Source organism: Notamacropus eugenii, chromosome 7 (genome assembly GCF_028372415.1).
Source record: "Notamacropus eugenii isolate mMacEug1 chromosome 7, mMacEug1.pri_v2, whole genome shotgun sequence".
Classification (NCBI taxonomy): domain Eukaryota; kingdom Metazoa; phylum Chordata; class Mammalia; order Diprotodontia; family Macropodidae; genus Notamacropus; species Notamacropus eugenii.
Window position 1 is genome coordinate 55,487,247 of NC_092878.1, and position 16,432 is coordinate 55,503,678.

Here is a 16,432-nt window from a genome sequence, read left to right on the forward strand (position 1 = left end):
ATCATTTTCATCATTGCTGATCATGAAAACACAGAATTCAGCCCTTGCCATGCTCTATAAGAAAATAAAATTGACACTACAGAGATGAAAACAATACAAGTTTCACCAAAACAAAGTATGCACAAAAGAGGCTTATGTTGTTGGTAACACAATTTTGCAAGAACCTAGGGATCATTTTTGAAAATATCAGAAAGCACTGAAAATACCAAATGACCTAGGGAAGAGAGGAGGTATCACAAATGGTATTATTTTTATAGAGCAATTAAGACATCAGTAACTACTGACCCAAATGCTTGTTTTCTCATCTTTATAAAATCTTTGTGAGAATGATCTACATACTATGAAAAGTACGCTTGATGAAAATACGAGATGGGAACGGGCTCATTTTTTCGAAACACTCAATCTAGACTGACTATAGGAAACATAAGGAACCAAAATTTGTCTAAGGAACATAAGATCTCATTGATTGCCATTTGTTGATTATGAAAAAAACATGTGAAACTCTAGATCAAAATGCAACATCAAAGGCACTCTTCTAATAAGGTCCCATGAATTAAGATCGTAAAAGAGTCCTTGGTAGATGCAAAGAGATAAATTTGTCCAGGGATCCTTTGAATTGCAACACCTATCAGAGGATGAAACAAGGATTTGTATGACCACCATAGGTATCTACCATGGTCATCTTCATTGTTTTAAATGAAGATACTTCTGTTTTAGTGAAGACAGAGGTCTTCCTACTGCTGATGCTGATTTTTGCTGATATTTAGGAAAAAAAAACATTTATCTTTGTACTTTCTCAACTCTATCCCCCCTTCCTCTCCCACATCCCAACCCTCCCCCCCTCCCCCCACACACACATTATATACTGATTTTATGGAAAAATCCATTCTGAGTTCCAAACCACTTAGAAATGGATTTTGGGAACACAACCCATTGGTAAGCTGGAGTCCTCCTATATCCGTCTGCATTCATTGTTGGAGATTATCTGGGAAAACATGGGCTTCCTGCCTCAGCCCTATTGCCCAACTAGCCCTGAGCTGGGAGTGAAATCAGACTTGGGCACAGAGGATTTGAGCCTGAGTGAATTTGTGTCTGCATTCCAAAATGAACTAGGGAGTATCTATTGTCTTATATTATTCACATTAAACTTTCTCCTTGATTTGGATAATTGGGGTATATCCCCTTAGAAAGGAGTTCGTTGGCAACCAAGCAACTAAAATCATTTTTACTACTCTATTAGAATATTATGAATAATAATTTATTTACACAAAATGTTCCCATTTTGCCAGTTGTTTCTGCAGGACAGGGGTTTCCACACTTAATTATATCACAGATTTTCAGCTTGAAATATATGGACAGAACCAAGAAATGCTGGACAAGGGTCATGGTAAATGTATACAATACAAAACTCCAAAGATAAAGTGTTGGAAATTTTAAAGCACAAAAAAGAAAGAAAGAAAGAAAAAACTTAAACCCTTTTCACATTTTAAAAATGGCACACGTAAAAGTTTTAAGTACATGCAACACTTTATAGCAAATTTTTTGGGGGGAGGGGGGCCTGGAAATATTGCTGACATTGGAAATTTTCTCCCTGAACTCCTTTCTGAATCATTTGGAATACCAGGATTCTGGGAAATATGGTCTGGGAAACAATGTTCCAATACAAAAAGTTGTACATGATTATTCCAGTTTCCCCAAGGGATCACTGAGACCCAGAAAGATTGCCTCACTTAGCACAAGCCAAGGAGTAGTTAGGTTATAGGGCCTTCTATATCTACTTTCCCTAAATTATTCAAATCAAAACCCTTTTCCCAGAAGTATTTCTCATATATGCTAATGCTACTACAGAGGAATAAACATAATCCACTGATTTATTTGGGAATTACTGTTACTTGCCAATGAATTACTCCAAAAGGCAGAGCCAAGTAAGTGTCTTCAAGAGTCTAGATGTGAGAGAATTACCAAAGTAGACCAGCTCTGCTCACTTCACAATTTTGCCAGGATCAATCTTGTTCACATTGGTGTGTAACCAATAAGTATGGGCACTTAGTGATATGGCAAAAAGTGAAGGTTATCACTTCCATGTTAAAATCAATCATTCTTCTTAAAACACACAGGTCCCTGACTTTCTCATTCAAACAGTCATTTTATCTGGAAATTCAGAAGTACAATGGTGGTTAGACTTCAAGTATAAAATGAGCAACTCACATGAGCCTTTCCATGGTCTGACCAGAATCATGAGACTTTAGATGTCATCTTATCCAGTTTATCCAAAATTTTAATAATAACGCAAACAGAAAAAAAGGACATTTTCTAGGCTTTAGAAGCAGGATTTCATTATCTTATACAGTATAAAGCTGAAAAGTTACACAGACGAAAAATGTAAAAGTCACCACTGTTACGTACTTAAAATAATGCTAGGGAAACAGCTCCAGCTCATACATGCAAGCTGATACGCAACATAGAGGAAGAAAGGATGAAGGCATTTCGTTCTTGTATTCCTAGTGTAGCTCTAATGAAGCAGTTTGCTTCGGTCCAGAGTGGCCCTGGCACATCCTCTGAGCTCAGTGGCAGAGGAAAGGATGGAGAGCTAACTGGAGGGGCACATAGAGAATGGTGGGTCCAGGATGACCTAAAGGACCAAACAAATATCAGTTTCCATTTCAAATGTAAAACCTGTGATCCAGTCCTATTAGATCTTAGGGTTCACCACACCACAGATGACCTGGAAATAGGGTGATTTTTCTGGTCCTCTGAAAACAAAAATCAGCTGAGGCTTCCCAGGGACCCACAGGGCCTCCAAATGTACAGTGCCTGACCGGTTCACTTTGTGTGGCTTTCCTCTTACCTACAAATAAGATGCAGCTGCTGTCCTCTTGTGGTGAAATCGAGAATTGCAGCTCCCTCTTTGTGAGCTCCAAATGACTGTGTCATTTTCTCAATGATTTCTCATAATGCAAGGGAAACCAACTGGATTCACTATAAATTTGTGTTATCTAGCTTCAGCTGGACCCTCACTGGCAGCTAGTGGTACAGAGAATAGGGAGTTAAACATGGAATTCGGAACACCTGAGTTCAAATCTTGTCTCAGACACTTACCTGTATGATCCTGGGCAAGTCACTTAACCTGTGTCTCAGTTTCCTCACCTTTAAAATTGGGATCATAATAGCACCTACCTACTGGTGTGTATTTGAATATGTATGTGTGCATACACATATATACACACCTACATACACATATATGCACACATATGTGTGTATATATATGGTATATATAATTGTGGCATAGTTATTATCATTATTAGGAGGTAACTAGACAGAAGAGTGTTGCTGTGTTGTTGTTAAGTCATTTTTCAGTCAGATCTGACTCTGCGTGATCCCCATTTGGGGTTTTGTTGGCAAAGATAATAGAGTGGTTTGCCATTTCCTTCTCCAGATCACTTATAGATGAGGAAACCAAGGCAAACAGGATCAAATGACTTACCCAGGGTCACACAGCCATATTTGAACTCAGGAAAATGAGTCTTCCTGATTAGCTCAGAGACTTTGGGTAAGTCACTTAATTTGTCTGCCTCTGCTTTGTCTTTAGTAAAATGCAAACAATTGCCTCCCAGGGTTTTTGTGAGGATAAAATGAATGAAATATTTACCATTCTTTGTACATCTTAAAGTGTTATATAAATGCTGACTACTGTTATGATTTAATTCCTTCCTAACTGAATTCCCAACTCACAATTCCAGAGAAGCTATTCCAAACCTTTTCTTCTCTCAAGCCTCCCATACTTTGCCTGGAAAATTGAGGCCACTTTATTCCTCACAATGATCTCCTTCTCCTTCATGGTTATCCTTCATGCCTGGAATATAATACCTACTTATCTCTACATTACAAAATTCCTCTCTTCCTTCAAGACATCGCTGAAGACCTTTCACATGGTCTTTCCACATTCTAGCACCACCACCCCTCCCTCTCTACTTTATATTAAACTACTTTGTTTTCATTCTCTTTATTATTTTCAGTATGTATGTATATATGTGTCTATATGTGTGTGTGTATTTGTTGTCTCTCTCATTAGAGCATAAACTTTTTGAGAAGAGGGATTATTTCATTCATCGTGTTTGTATTGCCAGAGCTTAACGTAGTAGGTTGATTGTCTTTCATTCTTAAAGACAACCATGACATCATGACTTGCAAGTGAATTGTTAACTGGGGCAGGGCTGTACAAAATAACCAGCCTCTCTCTCCCCTCCAGAGACATCTGGGTGCAAGTGGCAAGATATAGATCAGGAAGACTAGGGATGGCCCCAATGCAATAGGAGACCTTGGCCTTTTTTAAGCTAAGGTCTTTCCCAGGTCTCTGACTCAAGCAACATCCATTCAGTGATTAAAGCTAGGTGAGAAATGAGGCAAAGAAAGGCCACTTTTACCTACCCAAAGCAAAAAAAATCAATTTGGGAGGGGAAGACTGTCAGGGTTTCTGGCCAAAACAGAGACCATTGCAATTTATACTCACTCAGAGCCATCAGAGCCCAAAGACCAAATGAGACTTGAGCTGGAACCTATGGTGGGACAGTTAATGAGAGCCAGAGTGATTTGGGTTTAAGGTATGGTCCTTAAAAAAGAAATCTAGCAGATATGACTACACATCTGTCATTTGAAGGCCAGGACCAAGTCTGGAGAGGTTCATAGGCTCAGAGAGCCCAGAAGTCATCTAATCCAAATCCTTAGTGTAACAGAAATGTTTTTTGATCTTGGCCATAGAGGTACATAAGAACTGTATGTTGCACATTTTCAGACTTTTTCAAGGTATTGATCTGTTACGTTGATTTTTTTTTTGGTTATTTTCTTTATTATATTCAAAAACCCCAGCATATTTCCTTCCTTTGTTCCTCTGGAAGGGAGAGGGGAAAGGATACTAGGGGAAACCATGGTGATGTGGTAGAAAAAGACCTCAATAAAAACTTTTTTTTAAGAAATAGCAAATTTAATGGACCATAAAGAAAGCATTTTTCATAACCTGGCCCTTTCCTGTCTTTCTAGTCTCCTTCTCTCCATCTGTCCTACAGTTCAAGGACAATGCCCATCTTGCTGAGGTTTTGTGGGTTTTTTTTAACAAAACACTCCACCTCCCAGCTCCATGCACCTTCCCTGGCTGTCCCCCATGACTCCTTCCCTTTCTCTGCCTCCCAGCATCCCCCACTTCCTTCAAGTCTCAACTTTCTGCAAGAAGCCTTTGCCCGGCTCCCTTGTTACCAGCGCCTTCCTTCTGAGATTACCTACAATTTATCATATTTATTTACTTGTAGACAGTTGTTTGTATATTGTTTCCTCCACTAGGTTATGTACTACTCAATAGCAGAGACTACTTTTTGCCTTTCTTTGTATCCCCAGCAGATAATAAGCACTTAATAAATCCTTATTGATTTTTTTTGTTTGACTTAATTTACCTCCCTTTGGTATATATGCCCTACAGTGAAACTAGGTGATGCAGTGGGTAGTGTTGGTCCTGGAGTCACGAAGACTCATCTCCCTGAGTTCAAATCTGGCCTCAGACACTAGCAGTGTGATCCTGGGCAAGTTACTTAATCCTGTTTCCTCATCTGTAAAATGAGCTGGAGAAGAAAATGGCAAACTCCTCCAATATCTTTCTCACAAAAATCCCAAATGGAGTCCCGAACAGTCAAACACAACTGAACATCAACAAGAAATGAGGAATATGAAGAATTCGGGGGGGGGGGGGGGAAACAATCCCATCCAACTGAATAACAACAATATACTTTTAAATGCATTAACTTGGGAAATAATATGGCGTGACATTGACCTCCCACCTGCTTGACATGGACATTGTGAGAATCAATGAATTAATAGCTACAAATGCCTTTGGATTTCATGGGAGAAAACCTCTAAAGAAACATAAGGTATAGTACAGAAGGAAAGAGGGTTGGCCTGAAAAAAAGAAAATGGTGGTGGGTATTGAGGGAAAACCATTTGGAGATCAAAAACTGTCTGGAAGTGATTGACAAGGTATTAGAACATATGACTGAATGTTTCCTTTTACTCATTACTCCATGTGTCTTATGTTAAAGCAGTGCTTAGTGCCTGGCACACAGTAGGTACTTAATAAATGTTAGCTGACTGTGGCTGTACCAACAAAATGTAATTTTGAAGGTTGGCTTACAGCCAACTTTGACAGAGGTTCCTTACAAGACATTCAAGGAACAGAAATTCCTTAGTCTTTGACTGATGTGGAAATAGAGCTCTCCAGAGCTTGTGAATTGTGTGAGACAATTCACAAGGAAAAGGACCAATATGGTTTCTTCCAGACACCTGTACCCTGGAGGACTCCTTGCTGAGTGAATGGGAAAGCCGCCATATCTTCTCGTAGCTCCACTAGGTAAAGGCAACTAGCATACCTTGTTACTATGGTGATGACAGTCATAAAATGGCCAAGATCAAAGGGCATTTCTATGACACTAAGCTCATAATAAGACATTTTCTAAACTCTCTGTGAAATAGACTGAGTTTTGTTTTTTAAACTGAGCAGAAAAATGACTTCTTCCTATCTTGAACTGCATGATTTTCTTTTTTGAGAGTAGTAGATTAAAATATTTTTTTGGTCCAGAACATTGCTTTCATGAATAGAGGAAGTTCCTAGTAAGGAAACTCCTTCTACCGGTACACACTGGCATATGTTCTCCAATTTGTAGTCTTATATACTGAGAGGAGACTGAGAGGTTGTTATTTACACAGTCACAGACCAGTGTATGTGTGACAAAATCAGGATTTAAACCTAGAACTTCCTGACTCTAAGACTAGCTTCTCACGATGCCATGGTTTGCCTCTCACCAAACACTGCTCAGAAGACCATAGAATTTGGGCTGGAAGGCACCAGAGGAGCCATGCAGTCCACTCCCTTCATTCCACTTTTCCTACCCCCAGTCATCTGTGAAAAATAGAATGAACTCAACTGTAACAATGTCGAATTAAATCAATTGTGTTTTTTGAGGAAGATGGGAGCAATGGAAGGAACCTTGGTATAGAGGAGTCAGAAAGAACTGGGTTTGTATGCTGCCTTTGACATGACCACACACAAGTCATTTAAGGATATGTAACTCTCTAAGCTTCCCTAACAGGACCATGGAAGGAACCTTGGGCATTCTCTCCCAATCCCCTCATTTTACATTTGAAGAAATGGAGGTACAGAAGTTTAAATAATTTGTCAAAGGTTACACAAGACATTCTGCAAAAGCTTTCAAGCTCAGGTTCTATAACTTTCCACTGCCACATGTTGCTTCTCCCAGATTTCTTCCTGTTGATGAGAACTGTTGAGTTTCCACAAAATCACATAACTTTGATAAAGTGACCTAATAATGAAGGTGACTTTACTCTTCCTTTCAGAGTGGAAAGAAAAATGTTGTCAGAAGAAAGAAAATTAAGTGGGGAAGAGAATTTTGAAGAATAAGTAACAAAAATGACAACATTCCAGCTGGGCATATTAACTGACCCTGGCATATGGCACAGCACTGAAGCTATGTGTTTCAGGGATATTTTTAGATGAGTTTTGTAGGGACGCCAGGGTCAGTTCATTTGGATACTGTTATCCAAATGGTTCCAATTTCACTTTCCCCTGTAATTTGCATATTCTCATCTGACAATGCCATGATGAACATCATTAAACGTTTATCATAAAGCAATTACATATTATTTAAACTCTAAGCATAAGCGTATGAAAAATGGATTGACTGTGATGTGACAAGATTGCGTTGTGTAGTATAAGAAGTAGGGAAAGGCTGGATGCTCGAAGAGCTTAGAAAACTTGGCAGAGGAATTCAGCTTTGATATGGTACACTGTAGGTTGTTGATAATCTTGACATTATAATAATCCCACACATTTATGTAGGTCTTGGTGGTTACAAATGCTTTGAGTATCACTTCATTTGATCCTGTCACCAATTCTGTGAGGAGTAATTTGCTTCAAAGTGTTTTAGAGGATTCATCTGGCAACGGTACGTAAAATGGATTGGGGGCAGGGAGGAAGGAAGAAGCCAGGGGAAAAGACTAGAGGCAGGAAAGCCAATTAGGAGGCCATTACAGTAATAGGAATCGAAATAATGAGGCAGCCAGGTGATAGAGGATAGAGTCAGGAAGACCTGAATTCAAATGTGACCTCAGACATTTACCAGCTGCGTAACCCTGGCCAAATCACTTAACCTCTGTCTGCCTCAGTTTCCTCAACTGTGAAATGGGAATAATAATAGACCTATTTCTCCAGGATTGTTAGTAGGATCAAATGAAATAATATTTGCAAAGCACACAGTGCCTGGCACACAGTAAGGGCTTAATAAAAAAGTTGTTTTCTTCCTTCCTTCCTTCCTTCCTTCCTTGGACATGGGTGTTGGTATTGGGAATGAAGAGGAAGGGACAAATCTATTCTCAAAGGAAAAAATGGACAAAACATAGTGAATGACTGGATGTGAGAAATGAAAGAGAAAAAGCTCCCAAAATTACTCAAAAGTTTCAAGCTTCAAAGACTGCAAGAACAGTGATGCTTTGGATAAGGAGAAAAGGGAACCGATTTAATGCAGTGAAGGAAGATGATGAATTTAGGTTTAGACAAGTTGAGCAGACAATGACAGGCAACAGAAAGAACGCTAGAATCAACCACAGAAGAGGTAGGTTCTAGTCCCGACTCAGTTATTTATTAGGTGTGTAACCTTAGACAAGTCTCTGCGTCTCAATTTCCTCAACTGTACAATATGGGCATGAGATCACTGGCCTCAAACTTCAATTACATGTTTAGGTTTAAAACGCTCATCTTTTTACTTTAGTACTATTTAAATGCTTATTTCTTTTCCCCCAAATTTAAAAGAGTAGAATACTTTTTATGCATAGGACTACCTAAATATTATTTATATAAATATAAATATATAATATTTATCAGATCTGTGCAATCTGAACTGTGACTTGTTTCCGAGACTATAGGATTCTGAAGGTCTCCCCCCAACTCTGACATTCACCTGGAAGAGTTGCACGATTCTCATTCATGGGGGTACCCTCTCCAATGGTACAGATTACAATGAATACACACCTCGTCATGCTGTGATTACTGCCCATGTCCTCCCAGCACATCTCCTCCACAGGGGTCTGCCCAACATCATCGGAGACCTTCCCTTGCCAGGACAATGAGGTAATAAGGTAGTATATAATAAATTCATAATGATGAAGGTTCAGACAAAAGTAGAATCAATACTTAATGGAACCAGGGCTGAGAAAAAGAGATGCACGAATTTGTGTCATTGACATAATAGGAAACCAAGCTCTATAACTTGTTGTTCTATAGGACTGTATAGGCATACAGCAGGTCAGCTTAGTACAAGGCCAGCCAACCTGTCCTGAGGTAGACCTGATGGTGAAGGTCTTAATGGATGGCCACCACAAAATGGGTGTTTTCAGCCACAGGAGTTCATGACAAGTGTCTATTAGGACATGGAGAAGTTGCAATTTACATTAGTGGAGTGAAGAAATCGTGAGCCTTTTGAAATAAGTAGTATCCCTCAGCAAAGGTGGGTCAATCAATCAACTAGCATTTATCAAGTGCTTCCCAGGGTATTAAAGCTGATAATGCAAAGGACAAAAGAGTCATTGCCCTCAAAGAACTTAGATTTTAAGGAAGAGAACAGAGTTCTGAGTTCTGTGTATGTGAAATACAGGCTGTATAACTACATTAGTTGGGAAGCTAATTGGCACAGTGAACAGAGGACTCATCTTCTGAGTTCAAATCCAGCCTCAGACACTTACTACCAGTGTGACCCTGGATAAGTCACTTAACTCTGTTTGCCTCGGTTTCCTCTTCTTTAAAATGAGCTGGAGAAGGAAAATGGCAAACCACACTCCAGCATCTGTGCCAAGAAAACCCCAGATGGTTTCATGGACACCACCTTTACCTAACTACAAGTTTTTACTCAATTCAGAATGGAATATTTTTCCATGGGAACATTTTTTGCATTTGATAGCACTAGACAGTGGTATGATGAAGTGAACTGAGAGTTGCATTTGGAGTCAGGAAGTAAACAAGCAGTTATTAAGTTCCTGACCTATGCCAGGTACTGTGTTAACAGTGAATGATACAAAGGAAAGTGAAAACAAAACAAAAAGACAATCTAGGTGTAAGTCTTGCCTCTGAAACCTAAGAGTTGCGTGACTCTGGGTAAAGTCACAAACTCTTCAGACAACTCTCTGAGACTATAAGTTGTGACAAACAGATGCCAATCTGCATTGGTAGCCCCCAACACCACTGAAATTACAAGTCAGCCCCCAAAAAATGGTAGTTCATGAAAAAGGAAGATTAACATCTAAAGAAATTCCCTTTACAGCTTTGTGTTGGGAACATAATCATGAGATTCTTGGTTCTTTAATCAATTACAATTAAAATAGGTTCACATTTTTATAGTGCTGTATCATTGACAAAGGGCTTTACCAAGCAACAGAAGCTTGGCCTGGCAACTAATATTGGCCACACTGTAAGCCCCATGAAAGCAGAGACTACAGTATTTCCAGTCATCTTGACTTTTATTTTGCCTCTGGACTGGAGGAGAGAGTGAAGCTGATGACTTTGCCAAGCTCTGCCTCACTTCAATCCAATTTACATGCAAGTCAAGACACCACACTTGTCATGTCATTCATTGGTCCTTTTCGAGAAAGAAGGATGAACGATACCTTTACAAAAACTAACTCATGGGATTTTAACAGTAATCTTTTCAAGTAACTTGTACAAATATGACCAATCTCATTTTACAGATCAAGAAACTGAGACTCAGAGAATTTATGTAACATTGTTGGCAACTGGAAGAGTCAAGATTCAAACCCAGAATTTCTGACACTGAAGTGAGTACAATATTGATTGACAGAATAAGGACAGAGTTAGGAAACAGCATGCTCTTTACTACGTCCAAAAGTCAACATATCACTCTGTCTTGGTCAAACAACAACAATTATTACAAGACATAAAACTGGAGAAAGGGTAGGAGAAGAGTAAACTGGTAAAAAATGTCAGATTGTTAGTTTATTTTCCTGTTTAGAAAAGCTGGTTAAAAAGAAAATTGAATAAACTCTCATTTTTAATTTCCAGGTGAGCTACTAACTCTCCATCAGTACACATATAATTAGGATCCAAGATATTAATGGAAACTCTGAAAGTCACATGAACCTTTTCTCCATGACAACGGCGGGGGTGACTAACCAGGCATTTCCTGCTTTTACAAAGATACAGATATTTACTGAAGTATAATGCAGTCAAAGGAGCCTAATGGAAATGGGTAAGTATACCTAAATCAACACCAGTACCAAGTTACTGATATAAGTGCATGCATTTAGTCAATCCCAAACATAGCCTTCTGGATTACTGGGTGAGAAGAACTGAAAGGAAACATTTATTAAGCATTTCCTTTGTTCCAGCAACTGTGCTAAGCACTTTACAAATATTCTCTCTTTTAATCTACACAACAAGCCAGTGCAGCAAGTGCCGTTATTATCCCCATTTTACAGTTAAGACATTATGATAGGGAGCAAATCCCTCCTTTATATGTGGGTATACAAAGCCTAGAAAAGGGAAATAGTGGGAAAGGACCAAAGAGGATGTAATAGGGTTTTTTTTAAGTCAATTAATAAAAGACAAAGCAAAACCAAGAAGGGATAAAACATAGTACCTTCAATGCTCTGTGGACCCACAAGATTCATAGCCTGATGAGCCGCATATTCTACATGGGGCCTAGCAATGCCCAGCTGTTCCATCACTCCATGGAGCAACCTCTAAATATCTGCTTCTGAAACTCGGTCTGGAGTCCGAGGACTATGAGCAGATGATAGAGTCCATCCCAATGCTAGCCAAAACACCATGTTGTACAAGACAGCGCTCAGCATCATGGAGTCTATTGTCCCCTGCAAAAAAAGGAGAAACCAACTATCAATCGGCCACAAGGAGAAAGGGGGCTGTGTGGTTTTCAAAAAAAGGGAATGGTAGGCAATTGAAACTTTAGGTTACTAAGCTTGACAGCAAATTCTGGTAAAATTCAAGGTTTGTGAGTGTTTAGAAAGGGAAGAGGTGATCACTGCGATCCTGCATGGGTGTAATAAGAACAAGGGAAGTCAAATGAACCTTATTTCTTTTTGTTGTCAAGGATTTGAACATAGTATATCTTGATTAACAAAGCCTTTTATAATACTCTTTTGGGCAAGATGGCAAAATGTGGACTGGCTAACGGCATAGTTAGGTGAATTCAGAACTGGCTGACTAACCAGACCCAAAGTGTGGTGATGAATGGATTGATTGATGTCAGACTGAAGGGAAAAGGGCTATGATGGAATGAAGCTAGATCCTAATCTAGCTCTAATCTATTCAAAATTTTCCCAGTGATTTAGTGGAATAAAGATATAGGTGGCATGCATTTAAATTTTCAGATGATACATAGCTAGGAGCAGCAGCTAATACACTAAATAACAGACCAGTGATCCAAATGAGTATGGATCAACTGAAGCTAACAAGGTGAAAATATAATCATGAGAGGGATATGGTACAGGTCTGTGCTTTCATTGGGATAGGGAGCTCCTAGATAAGGAAGTCCCTCTAACGATGCAAGTCAATACTCTCCAATATATAGTTTCAGAGTTGCCCAGAACATTGATTTAAATGACTTTCCAGGGGTCACTCAGCCAATATGGGCCAGAGGCTGGACTTGAGCTCAGGTTCTTCCAGTGTTAAAGTCAGATTTTCATTGTAGTGCCTCTCTATAATATAATCATAGATTAATTAAAAAAAAAAAACCTTTGTATATGTGGAAAAATATATTAAAGATAAAAGTCCTCTATTTGGGCTTAAAAACACAGCTATCAAGTATAGGGCAGGAGACATGTGGATATATAGCAATTAAAGTGAAAAAAATCTGGAGGATCTGATGGATCAAAAACTCCATACAAGTCAATAAGTATGATGTGGCAATGCAACAGCAAAATCAAATGCAATTTTGGTCTTTATTAATATTCAAAGGCAAGGCGGTGGTAGGTGGCCCTGCCCTTCTCTGGCTGATTCAGACAACATATGGAGCATTGCATCCAGTTCTAAGCACTGAGCCCCTAAGAAGGGGTTGATCAAGGAAGTGAGGAGACTTGAAACCATGCCTTCTAAAGATTAAAGGAACTGGAATGTAAAGCCTAGAGAAGATTGAGGAGACAAAGGAATGGTTGCCTTAAACTTCTGAAAGTTTCCAAAGGGCCACAATTTGGAGCCTTCATTTTACAGATGAGGAAACTGAGGCCCAGAGAAGCAAAATTACTTGCCCCAAGAGATGCATAGCATAGGTGGGAATTTGAACTCAGGTCCTCTGACTCTCCATCCAGGACTCTTTCTACTGCACCACACTGAGTTGGTCCTGGACAACAGAACATGGAACCACGAACAAAAATTACAAGGAAGCAGATTTCACTTTAATAGAAAGAAGAACTTCCTAACAATTGACTTGTTTTGCCAGCGGGGCCCTGGGGCGGGGGCTGGGTGACGCAGCAGGGCCCTGGGCAGAGCATCAGGCGTCCAGGTCCCACGATGCCACAGAGCAATGAAAGGCCAGCAAAGATCTCTGCTCAGCAAAAGCAGCCACTTGCCAGCCTTCTCAGAGAAGTGGAGGGCCGGGTTTGAGGGCCTTAAAAAGTTCTGCCTTTTACGCGCCAGGCAGGAGACCCGGAGGACCTGGCACAGGCTGTACCAATCCCTCCAGCGTGGGAGGAAGGTTCTTCGGCTCCAGAGGAAGTGGGGCCAGAAAACGGGCCTGGCTGCTCCCCATAGCTACCCAATCCCTGGCACTGTAAGCCCCCACATCCGGGGGCACCTCGTTGAAAGCCTGGCAGCATCTGTTGAGAATGCTGCCCAGGAATGCCAGTCAGAGGAAGAGCCCCGCACGGCAGCAGCTGGCTTGCCAGTGGGCAGTGTGTTAGGTCAGGCCAATGGCTGCAGGCAGAGGACTGACCACCAGGATCCTGGCAGGCTCAGGACAGCCAGCAGGGAGGGCCAGGTGGAGAGCAGCCCCACCTTAGTCACCTTGAGGAACCATAAGGGAAATGGTTGTTACTGCAGCTGCTACCAAGGGCTGGGCCCAAACATAATGGAGCCGGAGCAGCCGTCCCCAACTCCGGGAAGGCCCCAGCTTAGCCAGCATAGTGGGGAAAAGGATATCACTGCTTCGGGTGTATAAGGAACTGTCCATGATTCCGTTTGGGTACCGGATCCTGAGGTCCCCCCAGTTTAAATCGAGGAGAACGTGTAAGCTTTGGACAGGCCAGCAGTGGAGCTGGGTGCAGAAGTTCGCCAGGGGCCATAGGGAGAAGCGCCAGGAAGGCTGCCAGAGGGTACTTGTAGCTCATTCCCTCACTCAGGTCCCAATAGCCCCGCTCCCCTCCCTCAGGTTCCTTTCCCAGATATGGACTGCAGCGCCTTAGGGCCCACAGCAAAGGGAAAGAACTCAAGAACACCCAGTAGCCCGGGGCCCAGAGCCATGTGTCGGAGAGGCCCTCCCTAGTCAGCAGAATGGCAATGTCACCCATGGTTGGGATCCATCCCACTTCACCAGACTGAGCAGTGAGATAGTCTCACCCAAACACACCAATCCAACCTATTTTTCTACTACTCCAATATTCCTTCTCCAGTTAAAGCAATTTAATCTCCTTCCTGTTCCAAGAACACAGCATGATCTTCCCTGCCTCAGTTTCTTCTCTCTTATTGTTCCTCTCACTTGAAATGTCTTCATTTCTCCTTTCTGCCTAGTATTAACTCTCCTTAAAGCCCCACCTATTCCAAGAAAGCTTTTCCTATCTTTTCTAGCCTCTTCCTTCTCTTAACCATACAGTAGCAAACAACCAGATTGTTTGCTACTGTTTCATATAACCTTTGATTTTCAACTGGAACACAAGCTCCTTGAGAGCAAAATACTGTGAACATACACTTTGTGTTTCACGGTGCCTCACCCAATACAAAAACCCACAGTAGATGGTCAAATTATTCATTTTTCAACTGTGTAGTGCAACAAATAAACCAAAATGCTACTTCATATTTTCATACGTGCCTTAAATGTCTAAGGAACGCCAATTTTAAGCCTACAAGTGACACCAAGTTGGTTGTGGCTAGCAAACATCTGCTAGCAACCTGTGGGAAAGAATGAGATGCTGAAATAGCCTTAAGCTGGAGAGGTGATTAAAAAGAAACAGGATATAGTTCAATAGAGTACAAGGAAGAAAAACAAGCTATATAATTCAAAGGTAAAGAATGACCAACTGGCACAAGGGCAACAACAAAAAAAATTGAGGCAGCATGAAAATTTACCAGGTGATATAAATTATTACCTAAGCACAACAATGGGAGTTATATAAGGGAATGAATACAACATATAAGAACTTTAGGATGTTCTGCCAAACCTGTACTTATCAGACTCTCAAAAAAATATGGTCCATTTTGGGCTTCACAAACTAGATGTGGAACACTGGAACTGGTGGTTCCAGAGAAAAGTAGCAAAAATAAAGATTCAGGGAAATGGAAACCTTGAGGAAAAATTCAACTTGGAGGGGAAAACCCTAAAAACCCTAAAAAATCCTAAAAAACAGAAAAGGATTATATATTGATAAAGGTGAATTAATACTATTTTTACATAGATGAAACAAAAGAAAATAAGTTGCTAAATTCTGCAAAAAATGCCTTTGAAAACATTTAGGGTAATTTATAAAAAAAAAAAAAAAAAAAGATCACTGAGGTGAGTAGGTTAAGTGTGGTACTTCAAGGAGGCAGAGGGTGAACTTCTGGCGATCCCTAATGGCTACTTCATTCTAAAACATCCCAAAGTCTCCTGAGAGTGCCTCACTCATTCATTGTCAGCTCTCTAACCTAAAGTGTCTCCCTCTTTTCCCTAAATGAACCTGTATTCTTACCAGTCCTTTGATGAGGTCTGAGCTTCGCTTTTAGGTTAAGCTGTTCCTGGGGCCTTAGTTCTGGGCAACTTGCCCATTCTTTCTTGGCCACAGCCTTGGGCTGGGACTCCCCTGCTTCCTGCTGAACACTTGGTAACTGCAGAGGTGATCTTAGAGGTGTCACCTTCTCTGCTCGAACTTCCTGCCCTTTCACAGGGACAGCGACCTAGACAGAATACCCGTTAGTTCTCAATGACAAGCTAGATTAGGGTGGGTTTCCAAGGATAAATACTTGACATCAAAGGAGATCATCCCACAGGGGCAGAACCACACATCCCACTCCCCAGGCAGCAAAGAGCTTGAGAAAGGGGAGATCAAGATGCTACATTTGGTAAAGAAGTTCAAAACAATGCCCTCCTTTTATTCCCGGTACAAGAAACTGCTGAGACATTTTGGCATAGTAGATGGAGGATCAGCCAAACGGTCACCCACT

General features: G+C 40.7%; 1 protein-coding gene and 1 pseudogene across 29 annotated transcripts in view; one reads left to right on the plus strand and one right to left on the minus strand.

The window, feature by feature from the left end:
• LOC140514471 (zinc finger and SCAN domain-containing protein 29-like) overlaps positions 1-16,432 on the minus strand; it is an 82,984-nt gene that overhangs the window by 66,122 nt on the left and 430 nt on the right. For 6 of the 29 annotated variants that reach the window (XR_011970657.1, XR_011970652.1, XR_011970651.1 and 3 more), the window contains exons 2-4: positions 13,330-13,421; positions 11,703-11,934; positions 9,086-9,262 (exon numbers count right to left, since the gene is read on the minus strand). The exons of 6 other annotated variants lie outside the window; for them this stretch is intronic. The gene's annotated coding sequence lies outside the window, so the exon portion shown is untranslated. Of the gene's footprint in view, positions 1-1,236; positions 2,633-2,848; positions 9,263-11,702; positions 11,935-13,329; positions 13,422-16,432 lie in introns of those variants that run through there. 17 more of the 29 variants (XR_011970644.1, XR_011970640.1, XR_011970642.1 and 14 more) reach the window with 6 other exon arrangements.
• On the plus strand, positions 13,421-15,089 carry LOC140514468 (sentrin-specific protease 5-like; annotated as a pseudogene).